Source organism: Pieris napi, chromosome 12, assembly GCF_905475465.1.
Source record: "Pieris napi chromosome 12, ilPieNapi1.2, whole genome shotgun sequence".
NCBI classification, from domain to species: Eukaryota; Metazoa; Arthropoda; class Insecta; order Lepidoptera; family Pieridae; genus Pieris; species Pieris napi.
This window is the reverse complement of record NC_062245.1, coordinates 7856405-7870259: the sequence shown is the minus strand read 5'-3', so window position 1 is coordinate 7870259 and position 13855 is coordinate 7856405. Positions and strand designations below refer to the sequence as shown.

Here is a 13855-nt window from a genome sequence, read left to right as displayed (position 1 = left end):
ACTTTAAACAAACTATGCACTAATGGAGTTTAGTATCGCTATTCTAATAAAGCACAACAAAGAAACTTTGAATGAGTCGTTGGAAATAATTTTCGACTTTATAGACAATAATTATGTCACAGATTTGCACATTTAGTGTGCCAGTGGGCATATTGTTTCAGAAAGTTGTGCTCGATGTTTCGTGATTCGTCGAGTTTAAGACCTAAAAAACTTGTACCTACGATATAAATTTGGCTTTAATTCAAATTAATATCACATATATAGATATCACATACATTTATAGATATCGTATCATGTTGTACATAAATTAAATTTTTATTAAAATTATATCAGGGCACAAGCAGCTACTAATGGAATGTATTTTAGCGTCTCTTTTGTTGTTGTTCAACTTCAAACAGACATTTTGTTACCAATTTCTAGTGATCAGACTCCGTTATCTTATTTGAATTAAATATATTTTTTTGATTAGGAATAGAACCTTATACCAACACATCAATACCACCTGGTGCGTTAATCTCAAAACATTATATAGATCTCATCTCTAAATTTATATAAACTCACATACATTAATAAATGAGACTCTACTCAATTTAAAGATTTTATTTGCTTTTTTTTATGGCTCTGGCACGGTTTGTGCAGTAGCCAGCGTCAAGTATGAGATTTTTATCATTCGTGCTTTTTGCCTTAGAAATTCGATCATGTCCTCCATGTACGGTTTAGGCACTCGCCCGATACCGCACAACCCTCCCAAAGGCCGAGAACAAATTTTAAATTAAATTAAAACTTGCCCTCGAACCGGGAATCGAACCCCTATGAGGCCCCCTTTTATTTGCTTTAATAAAAACTTTTGTCTTAATCTAGTGCATATATTGAGTAAAGATAATCAACTAAAAAGCATGTTAAGTTATGGTATTGGAACAACATTTATGGTGTTTTAATGCCATTAGTGAAACAAACTGCGCTCCACACCCATCGTATTTTTTTATTTACCGCTGTTTATTAAAAGTTAGTTATCCAATACCTTTACATGATGCACGCGACTTAATATTTTACACTGGAATAAAACATCTAATATTGTATTTCCTTTATGCTAGTATGTCACAATTATTATTTAAATTTGAATTTTGTCGTCAAATACAATGTTACATAAAACATGAGGATTCTATTTTAAGATTCAAACATAGTCACGAAGATTCTTTGTTCACAGCAAATGTTCAGAGATCTTATACATGCAATTCAGTTTTATAAAATGCTTGTAGAAGGTGAAATTAGACCGCTCACAATATTTGAAATTATTTTCGAGTATTGCGGGTTAAATTTACATAAGGACAGGGATTTCTTTCTCAAAATGACATAATACGTAACAGCGCCACACTTTTCTTGGCCTGTAATCCGAATCCGAATGGATATTATCAGTAAATAAAAATTAACCATTAGAAGGTGAATAATTTTAAGTCATGCAGGCTAAATTCATAACAAACAAAACAAACTAAGGAACAACTGATATGATAGGTTTTGTTACATGTACTAGGGTAGTAGGACTCCTTTCTCCGCAATTAGACTCCTAATTGGTCCGTTGTGCGTACACATATTGTTGTGTGTACGTTGTGTTACATGTACTATTAATATATTTTATCTTGTAAGATACCTAGCAATCAGAACTGTTCGATAATTAAAACTTTGCCATTGTAATTAATAATGCAAGGAAAAAAAATAAATACAAAAATTGAGAGCTAACTGACAATGTCAGTCTGACATTTCAAAATGGCGACGGTGTTACGAATTAAGGCGCCGGCCAAGAAAAGTATATGGCGCTGTACATGTTTTTGTTTGTGTAATAAATGTACGTGCAGTATTGTTCGTGCGTTGACAGCTGTAATATGAGGTTTAATTATTGGTAATAGGGGTCTGTTTCACAATGTACGGATAAGTTCTACATAAGTTCCAAATTAACTTTTTATTACTCATTGGTAGGATAAACACTATTGTTGCGTTTCACGACTGTCAGATAGCGATATTCGTCACATAAAGTCCGACATAAGTTATGAGTCCGATGAAGTGACAAATTGCATAATTTATCTTCCAAATAATTTATGTGTTGCATAGCTATTTGGTACTTTATCCATACAATGTGAAACAGACCCTATACAAATCCCAGACAAATCTTATAAGAAATTTACTAAAGATGTCACCTGTTTATTTCTGTATCATCATTATAACTTCACTGCAATATAACGAAAGAACTGACTCAAAATAGTCAGCGTAGAGGAAACTGGGTGACCGGAAACATTGCACATAACAGATTATTCGTATTTTCTGAACTATCCGCTATATTTTTAAACGGTTTTATTTAGCTCACCCCGTTTGTTTTATTCTTGGGTCAAATTTAGTAATTCAAATTTCACCCTCTTCCTGTCAACCGATTAATCTGAAATTTTGTATACACTTTGGATTTTGGTGACAATACAATAAACTAAATAAATAAAATAAAAATAACTAAATATTATATAATATATAAATATATATTATAGATATATATATATAACATTATATTAAAAAACTGTATCTATTTTATTAATTAAATATATATTATATTTATATTATAGAATTGATTTATTTATATAAACTAACGGGCAAGGAACCTTGCAATAATGAAGCACTAAATGAATTAAACAGAATGCGAAATAAAAACTAAAAACTAGAAAATAAAAATAGGTAAAAAAACTTTTTAAGTTAAACGGTTTTATGTTAAACATACATTGCAATGTTTAAGATAAATGTACTAAAAACCAAAAAATAATAAAATAGATACAGTCGTGGGAATTATAAACATATGCATAGACTAGACTAAAATAAAACCGTAGGGCACGTCAATTGTCTACAATCGTTGATGAAAATGTTTGTTTTGTTATGTTACACTATAATTAGGCAGTTGTTCAACCGACAACGATGGACGTGTGATAAGTAGGGCTAGAATGTGGAAACAAGCTAGCAAGCTCGATTATAAGCGAGTTTTAGGGTTTCATAGTGGTACTTTTATCATATGTTTTGTCAATTAAAGACAAACTACGAGCAGTGAAACGATTCCTCGCCAGCCAGCAGTGTGAATGTCCAACGATAAACTAGTTGAAACATCTCTTTTATTTACATGGAGTGTATAACTATTGGAATTTCCATGAGCAAGAAAATAGTAAGTAATTTCCTGACCGTCTGCGGGCCAACTGCCTATTTTAACGACGAATTAAACGATTCTTCTATCGCACATTAAGTCGATCATTTGTAGACAATTGACGTGCCCCACGGTTTTATTTTAGTCTAGTCTATGCATATGTTTATAATTCCCACGACTGTATCTATTTTATTATTACTAAATTAAAAGTAAATTTTTAATCGTCACGTCAATTATCGAAACTTTCACAATTTTATTGCCTTTTGATATACGCAATTAATAATTATATTGCCAATACCAAGGGGAAACGTGGCAAATTGTATTATAGCCACCTAGCGTTATTTCAATAAAAGCTATGATTTTTGAAGTTATACTTCGTTATGAAAAATTGATGAGTGAAATTTTACGATGCGCGCGCACCGTGACACAAAATTAATAGAATGAAGTTGCCCACGAAAAATGCTACGGCATTGGATATAATTTAAAAACAACATTCGAATAATAATAGAATTTATGTTACACTTAATTAAAAATTAATAATAATAAACATTTATTTATTTAATTTTTCAAATGTAAACTGACCTTTATTGACTATAATGACTCCTTTTCCAGTCTTTGATTATGTAATTGTAATTAATTATTTGCATGCAATCAAAAACTATAATAATATTAATAATACCAAAGAAGTATAACTTCTTACGCGCGTACAAAAGTACACGCACCCTTTTTTCTGTCAATTTAATATCTCAGCCTTTCTACTCTCGCTGACCGTAACAGGTGTAATTAGATAATATATAATAACATAGCAAAGTAAAACAATTAATATATAATCGATGATATATAGCGGCGCCGGTGTCGGCAATGCAAGCAAACAATGATGGTACCGTGTTATCACACGTGCTCACACACGAGCGTCATAATATTTACAGTTTACATACAGTAATCCTTTCTCGTGGAAATAATGGTCTGTGGAAAATTTAAATAATCTTCAACAATTGTACTTAAGTTACTTATACCAGGTTGACATATATTCATAAAAACTGTATCAGACTAATTGCACTCCTTTAACTAAACTAATTTTTATTTTATTTATTTACACTTCGTTGTAGTACTGGCGACTTAATTTTTTTGAGCTATCTCTTCCAGGCAACTACTGTGAGAAGAAAATTAAATAAGGTAAGCGCAAGATGTGCAAAACTACATAAGAATTATATGTACGAGTCGAATAGTTCAGTTAAAACAGTGCAATACTGATTATGTTTTATAAATAACAGGGTAGATATTACGAACGTTGACTTAGTTGAGTAAGTTGAAGTATTAATTAAAAAAGTCATAATAATACTGCATAATCACAAAAAGATCACGTTTCTCAGTTCAGACAGATATCAATACGTATAATGAATTGGTTTTCAAATCAGTTTTCAAATTGATTATAAATACTGCGATATATTTTTGCCTTTTTAACATAAAGGTATGATATTAACATGTATGTGTCTTGTATAAGACAGCACTTTATTATTTAATTATAGAGATAAAGAGTTATATTATGTATTACCATTTGGCCATTAATCGACTAGATTTGGAAATAATGTTAATGCATTAATATAATTTGACAGTAAGATTGCCCCGATTGCCCAACTTATGTTATTAAATTTCTTGATATATATCATGTTGTTGCAATGAATTGATTAATAGCAAACATAGTATGAATTCATTACGAACATAACATTTATCCTTAATTTATCTTCCATTTGCATATTAATGTCTGAAGTCATATAATTAATGCATACGAATGTGTGTTTAAGTGAATTAAATGGAAGTGGTTAGCGTGCGGCTTAAGATAACTTTATTAGGTTTTGCAGACTGAGTTTCATACTTCTGAACTTCATTATTCCTCGGCATGCCCTTATATACTGGTGTGTGTGCGTTATCATATTATAAATATTAAAAAAGAGGCCAAGGTGTTAGTTTCTTCACAAAAAGTTAGCATAAGTTACTTATGTAAATTCAAATGAAGCCTTAAAAGGTATATCTATAAAATTTGTAAACATATTATTAGGTTTTAGTTTTATTTATATGGCTGGAATAGGAAAAATAAATCAATGTTATTTTTCATTTTCGATGTATCAACATAAGAACAAAGTGACTGCGCCTAAAGACATTTTTACAAAGCGTTTGCTCTGGCAGGCAGGAGGCTCACCTGAGATACATCAAGGGATACGGCCGTCCATGGACACTCACATTACCAGAAGGTTCACTACTGGTTGATACCCTTTTACTTCGGAAATACTTTATTTAGCAGCTGGTTCTACATATTGAAGAGCAGTGTTGGTCTAGTGGCTTCAGCGTGCGACTCTCATCCCTGAGGTCGTAGGTTCGATCCCCGGCTGTGCACCAATGGACTTTCTTTCTATGTGCGCGTTTAACATTCGCTCGAACGGTGAAGGAAAACATCGTGAGGAAACCTGCTTGCCTTAGACCCAAAAAGTTTACGGCGTGCGTCAGGCACAGGAGGCTGATCACCTACTTTCCTATTAGATTTAAAAAATGATCATGAAACAGATTCAGAAATCTGAGGCCAAGACCTAAAGAGGTTGTAGCGCCACTGATTTATTTTTTACGGTTCTACATATTGGTGGTTCGTGGTAAAAGGTGCATTCAGAACGTCGTAAAACCTAATACTGTAAAAAATATTATGCACTATTCTTTTATTTTTTGAGCCAATCATTTAAATTATAAAAGACTCAGTCCAAATGTTTTAAACATTACCAAAAGTAAAACTATACAAGCCTACAAATTTAGTGAAAAAAAACTTGTAAAACATTTACTGTTTTCAATAGTCAACTCAACACAAGTTAACAGTACTTCAAACTCAATTTTCTTTTAAATTAATTTGTAAATCAATTATCTCCTTCTTAGGGATAAATTTTCGAATTGAATTCGTTGTTAATTCAGTGAGTACCTAAGTTGTCTCAATTTACTACAATTATCTCGAACAAGGCCCGCGGGCCGCTCCCCCCTTTCTCCACCAATGTTACTTAGTTTTGTTTCTCTAAATGTTATTGTATTTCTTCATATAACACACCGACATGAGAAATAATACTAATTAGATAATAACGTTATGAGTCTTGTTAGTACTTAATTGGTTCGGAGATATCACATTTCTTTTTTATTTAATTTTATAGATTACGGACTTGAATCATATCATATAAGATATAAAGAAATTCCTGCTCAAACAGCGATCGCTTCGAGATATTTTCAGTTTTAATATGGCCTGAAATTCTTTTTTCCTAACTAAATATTTTATTACACAATTACGAGACAAATAATACTAGTTTATAACACCACTTTCTTGTTTTTATATATTTCGTACAGTAAAATTATAATTAGTATATTATTTGGTCATTTAATCTACGGTGTGATTAATAAAATATTTATTATTATTCTATGTACAAAACTCAAAAATTAACATTAACATTCTATCATATTGTTTTTTTAAGTAATAATAGTCCCTCTCATTGTTTTCATTTCTGCGTGGTTGTGTGCTTGATTTATTCAACATATTCCAATATTTTTAATTGGAATATACAATATGCATTAAAATGCTTTTTTATGTTTAATACCGTAATTAAAATGCTCATAAAATTATGGATATTTGAAGCGGTACAAACTGTATACAAAATTATAGGGACACATTATTGTATGGCATAGCAAAACAATTAATGCCACAACATAGCATGTCCGTAATTCTGGGGGTGGGACATTGATGAAGATATAATTACTAACGCAGATTCGATTGTCGCCTGCTGCATAGACCTATTCCTCTATGTCAGACTAATAGATTATTGTGTGCTTCTATCGTCACATGTATAATTTATGTTTAATTCATTATTTTAATATTCAAATAGTAATATACTCGTATATAATAATGAAATATGAGGCTCAGAAAAACCTAATTAAACGCCTAATGAAACGCTACATTTTATTATGACAAGTTCATAAAATTAAACTTTGCAGTGAGAGTTTAAGAGGCCTGGTTTTAGTTTCGTACATGACACGGCATTGTTGCGTCACATATGACAATGGGAAGATGTTTTTTGTGATAATTTGCAACACAATAGTGCAAGGTCGGAGGGCGGCCTTGGCCCTCTTCCCTCACGCGGCTTTTATAGTTACCACAGTACTCATACTCAGTAGCAGTCGCCCAACTGCCGCCCCTACGACCCTAGTTACACCATTACGAATTCAGACATTTTTTTAATTTAATTTACTATCTGTACTAAAATTATAAAGAGGAAAGGTTTGATTTTTTGTTTGTTTGAAATGAATAGGCTCCGAAACTACTGGACCGATTTCAAAAATTCTTTCACCGTTAGCAAGCTACACTATTACCGAGTGACATAGGCTATGTTTCATTTTCAAAAATATTAGGGATGTTTACTAAAACTTGAATAATCTAACCCAAGGTGTAATAAAAATAGGTAAAAAAACTTTTTAAGTTAAACGGTTTTATTTTAAACATACATTGCAATGTTTAAGATAAATGTACTAAAAACCAAAAAATAATAAAATAGATACAGTCGTGGGAATTATAAACATATGCATAGACTAGACTAAAATAAAACCGTAGGGCACGTCAATTGTCTACAAATTATCGACTTAATGTGCGATAGAAGAATCGTTTAATTCGTCGTTGAAATAGGCAGCCAACACAACAACTGCCTGATTATAGTGTAACATTACAAAACAAACATTTTAATCAACGATTGTAGACAATTGACGTGCCCCACGGTTTTATTTTAGTCTAGTCTATGCATATGTTTATAATTCCCACGACTGTATCTATTTTATTATTTTTTGGTTTTTAGTACATTTATCTTAAACATTGCAATGTATGTTTAAAATAAAACCGTTTAACTTAAAAAGTTTTTTTACCTATTTTTATTTTCTAGTTTTTAGTTTTTATTTCGCATTCTGTTTAATTCATTTAGTGCTTCATTATTGCAAGGTTCCTTGCCCGTTAGTTTATATAAATAAATCAATTCTATAATATAAATATAATATATATTTAATTAATAAAATAGATACAGTTTTTAATATAATGTTATATATATATAATATATATTTATATATTATATAATATTTATTTATTTATTTATTTTTATTTTATTTATTTAGTTTATTGTATTGTCACCAAAATCCAAAGTGTATACAAAATTTCAGATTAATCGGTTGACAGGAAGAGGGTGAAATTTGAATTACTAAATTTGACCCAAGAATAAAACAAACGGGGTGAGCTAAATAAAACCATTTAAAAAATAAAACTTCCTCCAATCGTGTGCGCTGCGAAAACTGAATGATAGAACAAAATGATGTATTACAATTTTTCAGGACACATCACTATCTATAAAAAATGTCACGACAGCATGTCTCTATCTTTTATAGTTACGTCACCATAAGCGTCCTTTTATTATTATTTTTTTATTAAAATATCACCGCTAGAAAAGGCTCTTTATTACCTAGGTATTGATCCTTATCAAAATAATAACCAATAATTCACATAAGCTATAATTTATTGGCATAACCACCAAAAAAGCATGGTGGATTGGTGTTCTCCTGCCGTTTCTCTTGAATAGTTTACTACTATGTAATATAACAAAAATCTTAGCCACAGCAACGCTTGGCCGAGTCTACTAGTATCAAATAAAATGAATATAGGCCGAGTTCAGTTGCTAACATTGACGTAACTACAATTATTACGTAATTATTTGAATAGGGTCTGATATTTGGTGTAATCAACAAATCATTCGTGATTGAATTGGTAACGAAGATTATGATAAAAATAGAAACTAATCCGACTTTAGCATATTTAAATGGTTATATTTAGGCAAAAACACTCTATGTTATCTTTACGAAATAGCGTACGTTTCACAAAACTATCACGTCCTATCATAACAAGAAAGGGCTTTAAGTAAAAAAGGGTTTCGGATTTACTGCTTTATACTTATAAAGGATTTTGCAATCGTGAAATTTCAGCCTTCATCCGAGTTTTTATCAGTCAGAAATGTGTGTCACGTGTGTAACAAGTGCACCTAATGATCCCGCATCCAGCCGCGCCATAATATTGCTAAATGTCGCCTGAAGTGAGCCACTTGTCATTTCATATATCTCTTAGTTAAATTTCGAGAGAAAGGTTTGTTGAAATATTCAAAAATAGAATTCATTCAAAATGTAGAACCGTTAATTAGTAAATATCAATTTAAATTTTAGATTAGCGAATACAGTTCGTTACTGACGGTATTTACGTATTTCGAAGTGTTTTAAATTAAATTATATATAAGTTATAAAGTGATATAGAAATAAGTATATAACGTACCGCCTTTTGAAAACTTCTTTAGGCACATGAGTGTTAAATTTTTAGGAAACCTCACGAAAATGTGCAGCGTTTTTGTCGATTTTTTTTTCTTTAATAAAGATCTGCTAGTATAATATTGTTGTGCAATTATTCATACTAGAACACCATTGGTGTTTTTAATACATATCAATATCATTATTATTTTATTAAGTAACTAAATTACTATTTTTTTGTTGGATTTTTATTTTTATAAGGGCACAGAACCAAGACCTTTTTTGCTAAGACCCAGTTTGCTATTTTAGAAAATGGACATTTTGTCTCATCAATTGGCAATGATGAATTGGTTATATTATTTGGTAATTGTTACCATATTTATGGTGGTATTTCTATATACATAACAACTACTAATTTTAGTTTTGGTTTTAAATTAGCCTTAGTATCATTCATTAATATAGAAAGACTGGCAAAATTAAATTATGGGATTTGGGCAGCTTAATTACTCAATAATTAATTTACAAAGAAGTTTTTACGAAGAAGTACAAAGTACACTTCTGACATGTGTACTTTGCACGCACACACTTTTTGTTATATAAATCGGGTTAATTAAAAAAAATACACCGAATAATTCTTCATATTTTTATTTCCACGGAGGAAATGGTTTTTCTCCAATATACTATTATACAAATAGATATTTTTAAGCAATTGTGACAGCCTATTGCAAGCTCAATTTATCTTTAAATTTGCATGAGGTATTTTATATTTGTATTTCTTATGAGGTTCTTAATAGATTATATATATCATGTTGCACTCATAAACAATATACGAGTACTTTATACTTCATAGATACCGGATGTGTCGGCTTCGTCGGATATTGGATATGAGAAGTTTCCCGATAAGCGTAGAGATAATTGAATAACTTATCGTTGACTTGAATGCTAACATAAAGTGCAACTAATTTAAAGCTGCAACAATCTGAAATTTGTATTTGTTGTAATATGCCCCACAAAAGATGATCCATAAAATTTCAGGTGTTTTTAAAGAAAACACTTTTTTACCGGATTTGAAGTTATGTTTTATTATAAATTTACAATTATTTTACATAATTTTAAATTTAACCGACGTTTCGCGTGCTTTACAGCGTGCGTGGTCACGGTGACTGAAGATAAAAAGTGTTGAATGTCAAAAAGTATCACAGCTGTAGAAAGAGTTGTATTATCTGTATTTATTTCCCCGGAGTTGGTATCGACTAATAGATGGAGTTTTGGCAGAAATGGCTCACAGTGTCCTCTATTTTCGCGGATTGTTTATCTTGAGATTTTAATTTGGATATTATTGGATCCCAGCTGTTTGACAATTTTATCCGTCGTCTTCTCTATTGAAATTGGGGTGTTTTTTGATTTGAATAGCTTCGCGTACCAATCTTGGAAAGAATCTTTTTTCTTTCGCAAGTACTTTCGGTTGGTAATAAATAATTATAATATATAATAAAACATAACTTCAAATCCGGTAAAAAAGTGTTTTTCTATGTCTAAAAGTTATGTCAATAAAAGACAATACTAGGTGTTTTTATGTTAAATGTTATTTGTGTTGTATACACAAACATAACGCATCTTTAATTTAAATGTGACAAGGTATAAATTTAAATTCATAACATTTAAAACAGAAATAAACCAAGAACATATGCATTATGCATATCACGAGGTTTATATATATATATCTATCTTACATACACTAAGCAGAACATTTGTTGCCTTCTTGGCAAAATCCTAGTTAGTGCTTATGCTGAGAAAGTTATTCGATAGATAATCCGTTGCCATGGTTACAGTGCTTCTTTCATGTTTCTAATCAGATAACAGAACGAGTCGAGCGAAGCCGGAGGGTGCGCCGATAGCTCAAATCGTTATGCTAATGCTAAACGATGAGATAAAAGAAATTCAGCCGCGATTTTCTCGTGAAAGTAAAAAGAAGTCAGCGATTTCTATTATTCGTTTGGGTTATTATTCAATTACAATTTCTTTGAAATGCTTTTACTTTGATTTGTTCAATCGTTTCTTGGTTTTTGATCAATAAGAGGACGATGTAAATATGAACTTTGTACATTTATTATTACTTTTGTAAAGTACATTTTGTATGTATTGATTCCGTAATAATATTTATTTTACATTCAATTTTTTTTTAATGTCAAAATTTTATCTGAGAGCTGACTTTAACTAAATTTAACTAAAAACATTTTTATTTTACAAATATTATTTAAATCTATTCAAGTTCTTTTCAATTCATATTAAAATTGCATTTATAACTTAGTTAATATTTATGATTAAAACATAATAAAAAATATTTTAGTTGAATTAAATATTACTTACCTATTGATGAAATTTCAGCCAAATTATCTAAATACACATAACGTCTATATCTAATATCAATGATATTGTAATATACAAATGTCTCACTACAAGCTAAATATTTGCACTCGACTATAAAGTCGTATAAAGTTTTAAGTTGTTCCAATTAAAGAGCTCACAACCGTCTAGTAGGAGCGTCGGGCGCTTACTGAAACGTTCAACGCTGACAATTGTAGCCGCGCTCGTAGTACCGTAGCATGTACAAGTCGCGTAGCAGGGTCTACATTGATCTCCGTAGGTTCTGCTTTCAATACTTATTCATTATATTATTTAAAGTAAAAAATACTTACATAAAGTACAAAAAATAATAAAAACGAGACAAACAACATCCTATAATGTAGTACGAATTTATTTATTTATAGTATAATCTTTTATTGACATAACCTTTACACATTTAAAGAAAAAACTTTTTAACCGGATTAAAGTTATGTATTATTATAAATTTACAATTATATAACATAATTTTAAATTTAACCGACGTTTCGCGTGCTTTACAGCGTGGTCACGGTCACGTGGTCATGGTCACGGTGACCATGACGGTGAAAATTATGTTAAATAATTGTAAATTTATAATAATACATAACTTTAATCCGGTTAAAAAGTTATTTATTCATTTTATAATGCGGCTAAGACTAATTATATAACTATAATAATAAACAAATACACTAAAAATATAGATAATAATAAGTTTTTTGCACAGTTAGTGTTGATGTGAGGAACATGAAACAAAGCTCGATTACGAGTCTGATGGCAGGAAAAAGAAAGGGATTTTTTTCTAGAAGTGAGCTGCAATTATCGTATTGTTTTCGTCGAGTCTAAAGTATCAATTTTAAAATTGTCACACGTGTCTTTATAGGTATTAAACTTATAATAAGTCTTATAGGAGATGAATTTTATAAAGTCGTTTAGGATCTTTTCAATTATTTCTTTATGTACTGTGTAACTAGGTGACCCAACCGAGCAACCATATTCGAGAATACTTCTTACATATGTATGGTATATAGCACTTTCATACAGTCGACATCATGAAAATGTTCACTGACGCGTCTTACAAAACCAAGCTGCTTTTAGGCCTTGTCAACTATTGTGTCAATATTGTGTATTGATACTCAAGTAATTTTTAAACCTTAGTTTACGTATTTCAATAATTATTATTTGTTACAGTACGTTTAACACACAATGCTACTCATTCCCTAGGTTTAAAATCAACAATATTTTCCAAATTCCTTCTGCCAAAACAAACCTAGGAGTTCAGGCACCTCTCGTTCGAATTCTTCGCGATTTTACCGGATTGAACACAGCTTATCCGGAGCTGAATATCTTCGGTAGTGGCGGTTAAAGAGAAAGCATTGTGGGGTGCCTTTCTCGAACCTAATTCGCTGTTTTGCTGATGATTTTTCTTTTTTTTTTCTGCTTTAAGTGCCAACAAATTTCTATAATTTGAATCTATTTTGTTGTGTACTTGTATTATCTTATATGTAATAGTATTTTTTAAATTTTAAATTTCTATTTTTTTGTGAAACTTATGTTTACGTTAATTGTCACACATTTTAGATGTAAGATTCTGTAAAATAATTAGTAGATTAAGTACTGTGTGTGATGTCGTAAGCTTAATAACTAAATAAATAATGCTAAAGTTTGTACATACATAGCAGTGTGTCCAATGAGGACTAACTTTCCCGACGCCGCCACTTTAGTCAGTATTCACGGCGCGCACTCTGTGCATGAGCTGATTTACTTTTCGTTTCTACTCAAACACTTCAAACAGAATTACTACTCTCTTTTACTCTTCAACTTTTATACTTGACGTTGCATAAACATTTATATTGATTTTTTATACAATATTAAAACTGAAGAGTTTCGTTTGGTTGAATGCAATCCAGGTGGTTGGAACTGAAAAGTTATGTTTAATGGGCGTTTTTCAACGAT

General features: G+C 30.7%; 1 protein-coding gene across 3 annotated transcripts in view; it reads right to left on the bottom strand.

The window, feature by feature from the left end:
• LOC125054477 (somatostatin receptor type 5-like) overlaps positions 1-13855 on the bottom strand; it is a 113563-nt gene that overhangs the window by 82947 nt on the left and 16761 nt on the right. The window contains exon 1 of one of the 3 annotated variants that reach the window (XM_047656403.1): positions 11888-12062. The exons of the other annotated variants lie outside the window; for them this stretch is intronic. The gene's annotated coding sequence lies outside the window, so the exon portion shown is untranslated. Of the gene's footprint in view, positions 1-11887; positions 12063-13855 lie in introns of those variants that run through there. 3 annotated transcript variants of the gene reach the window in all.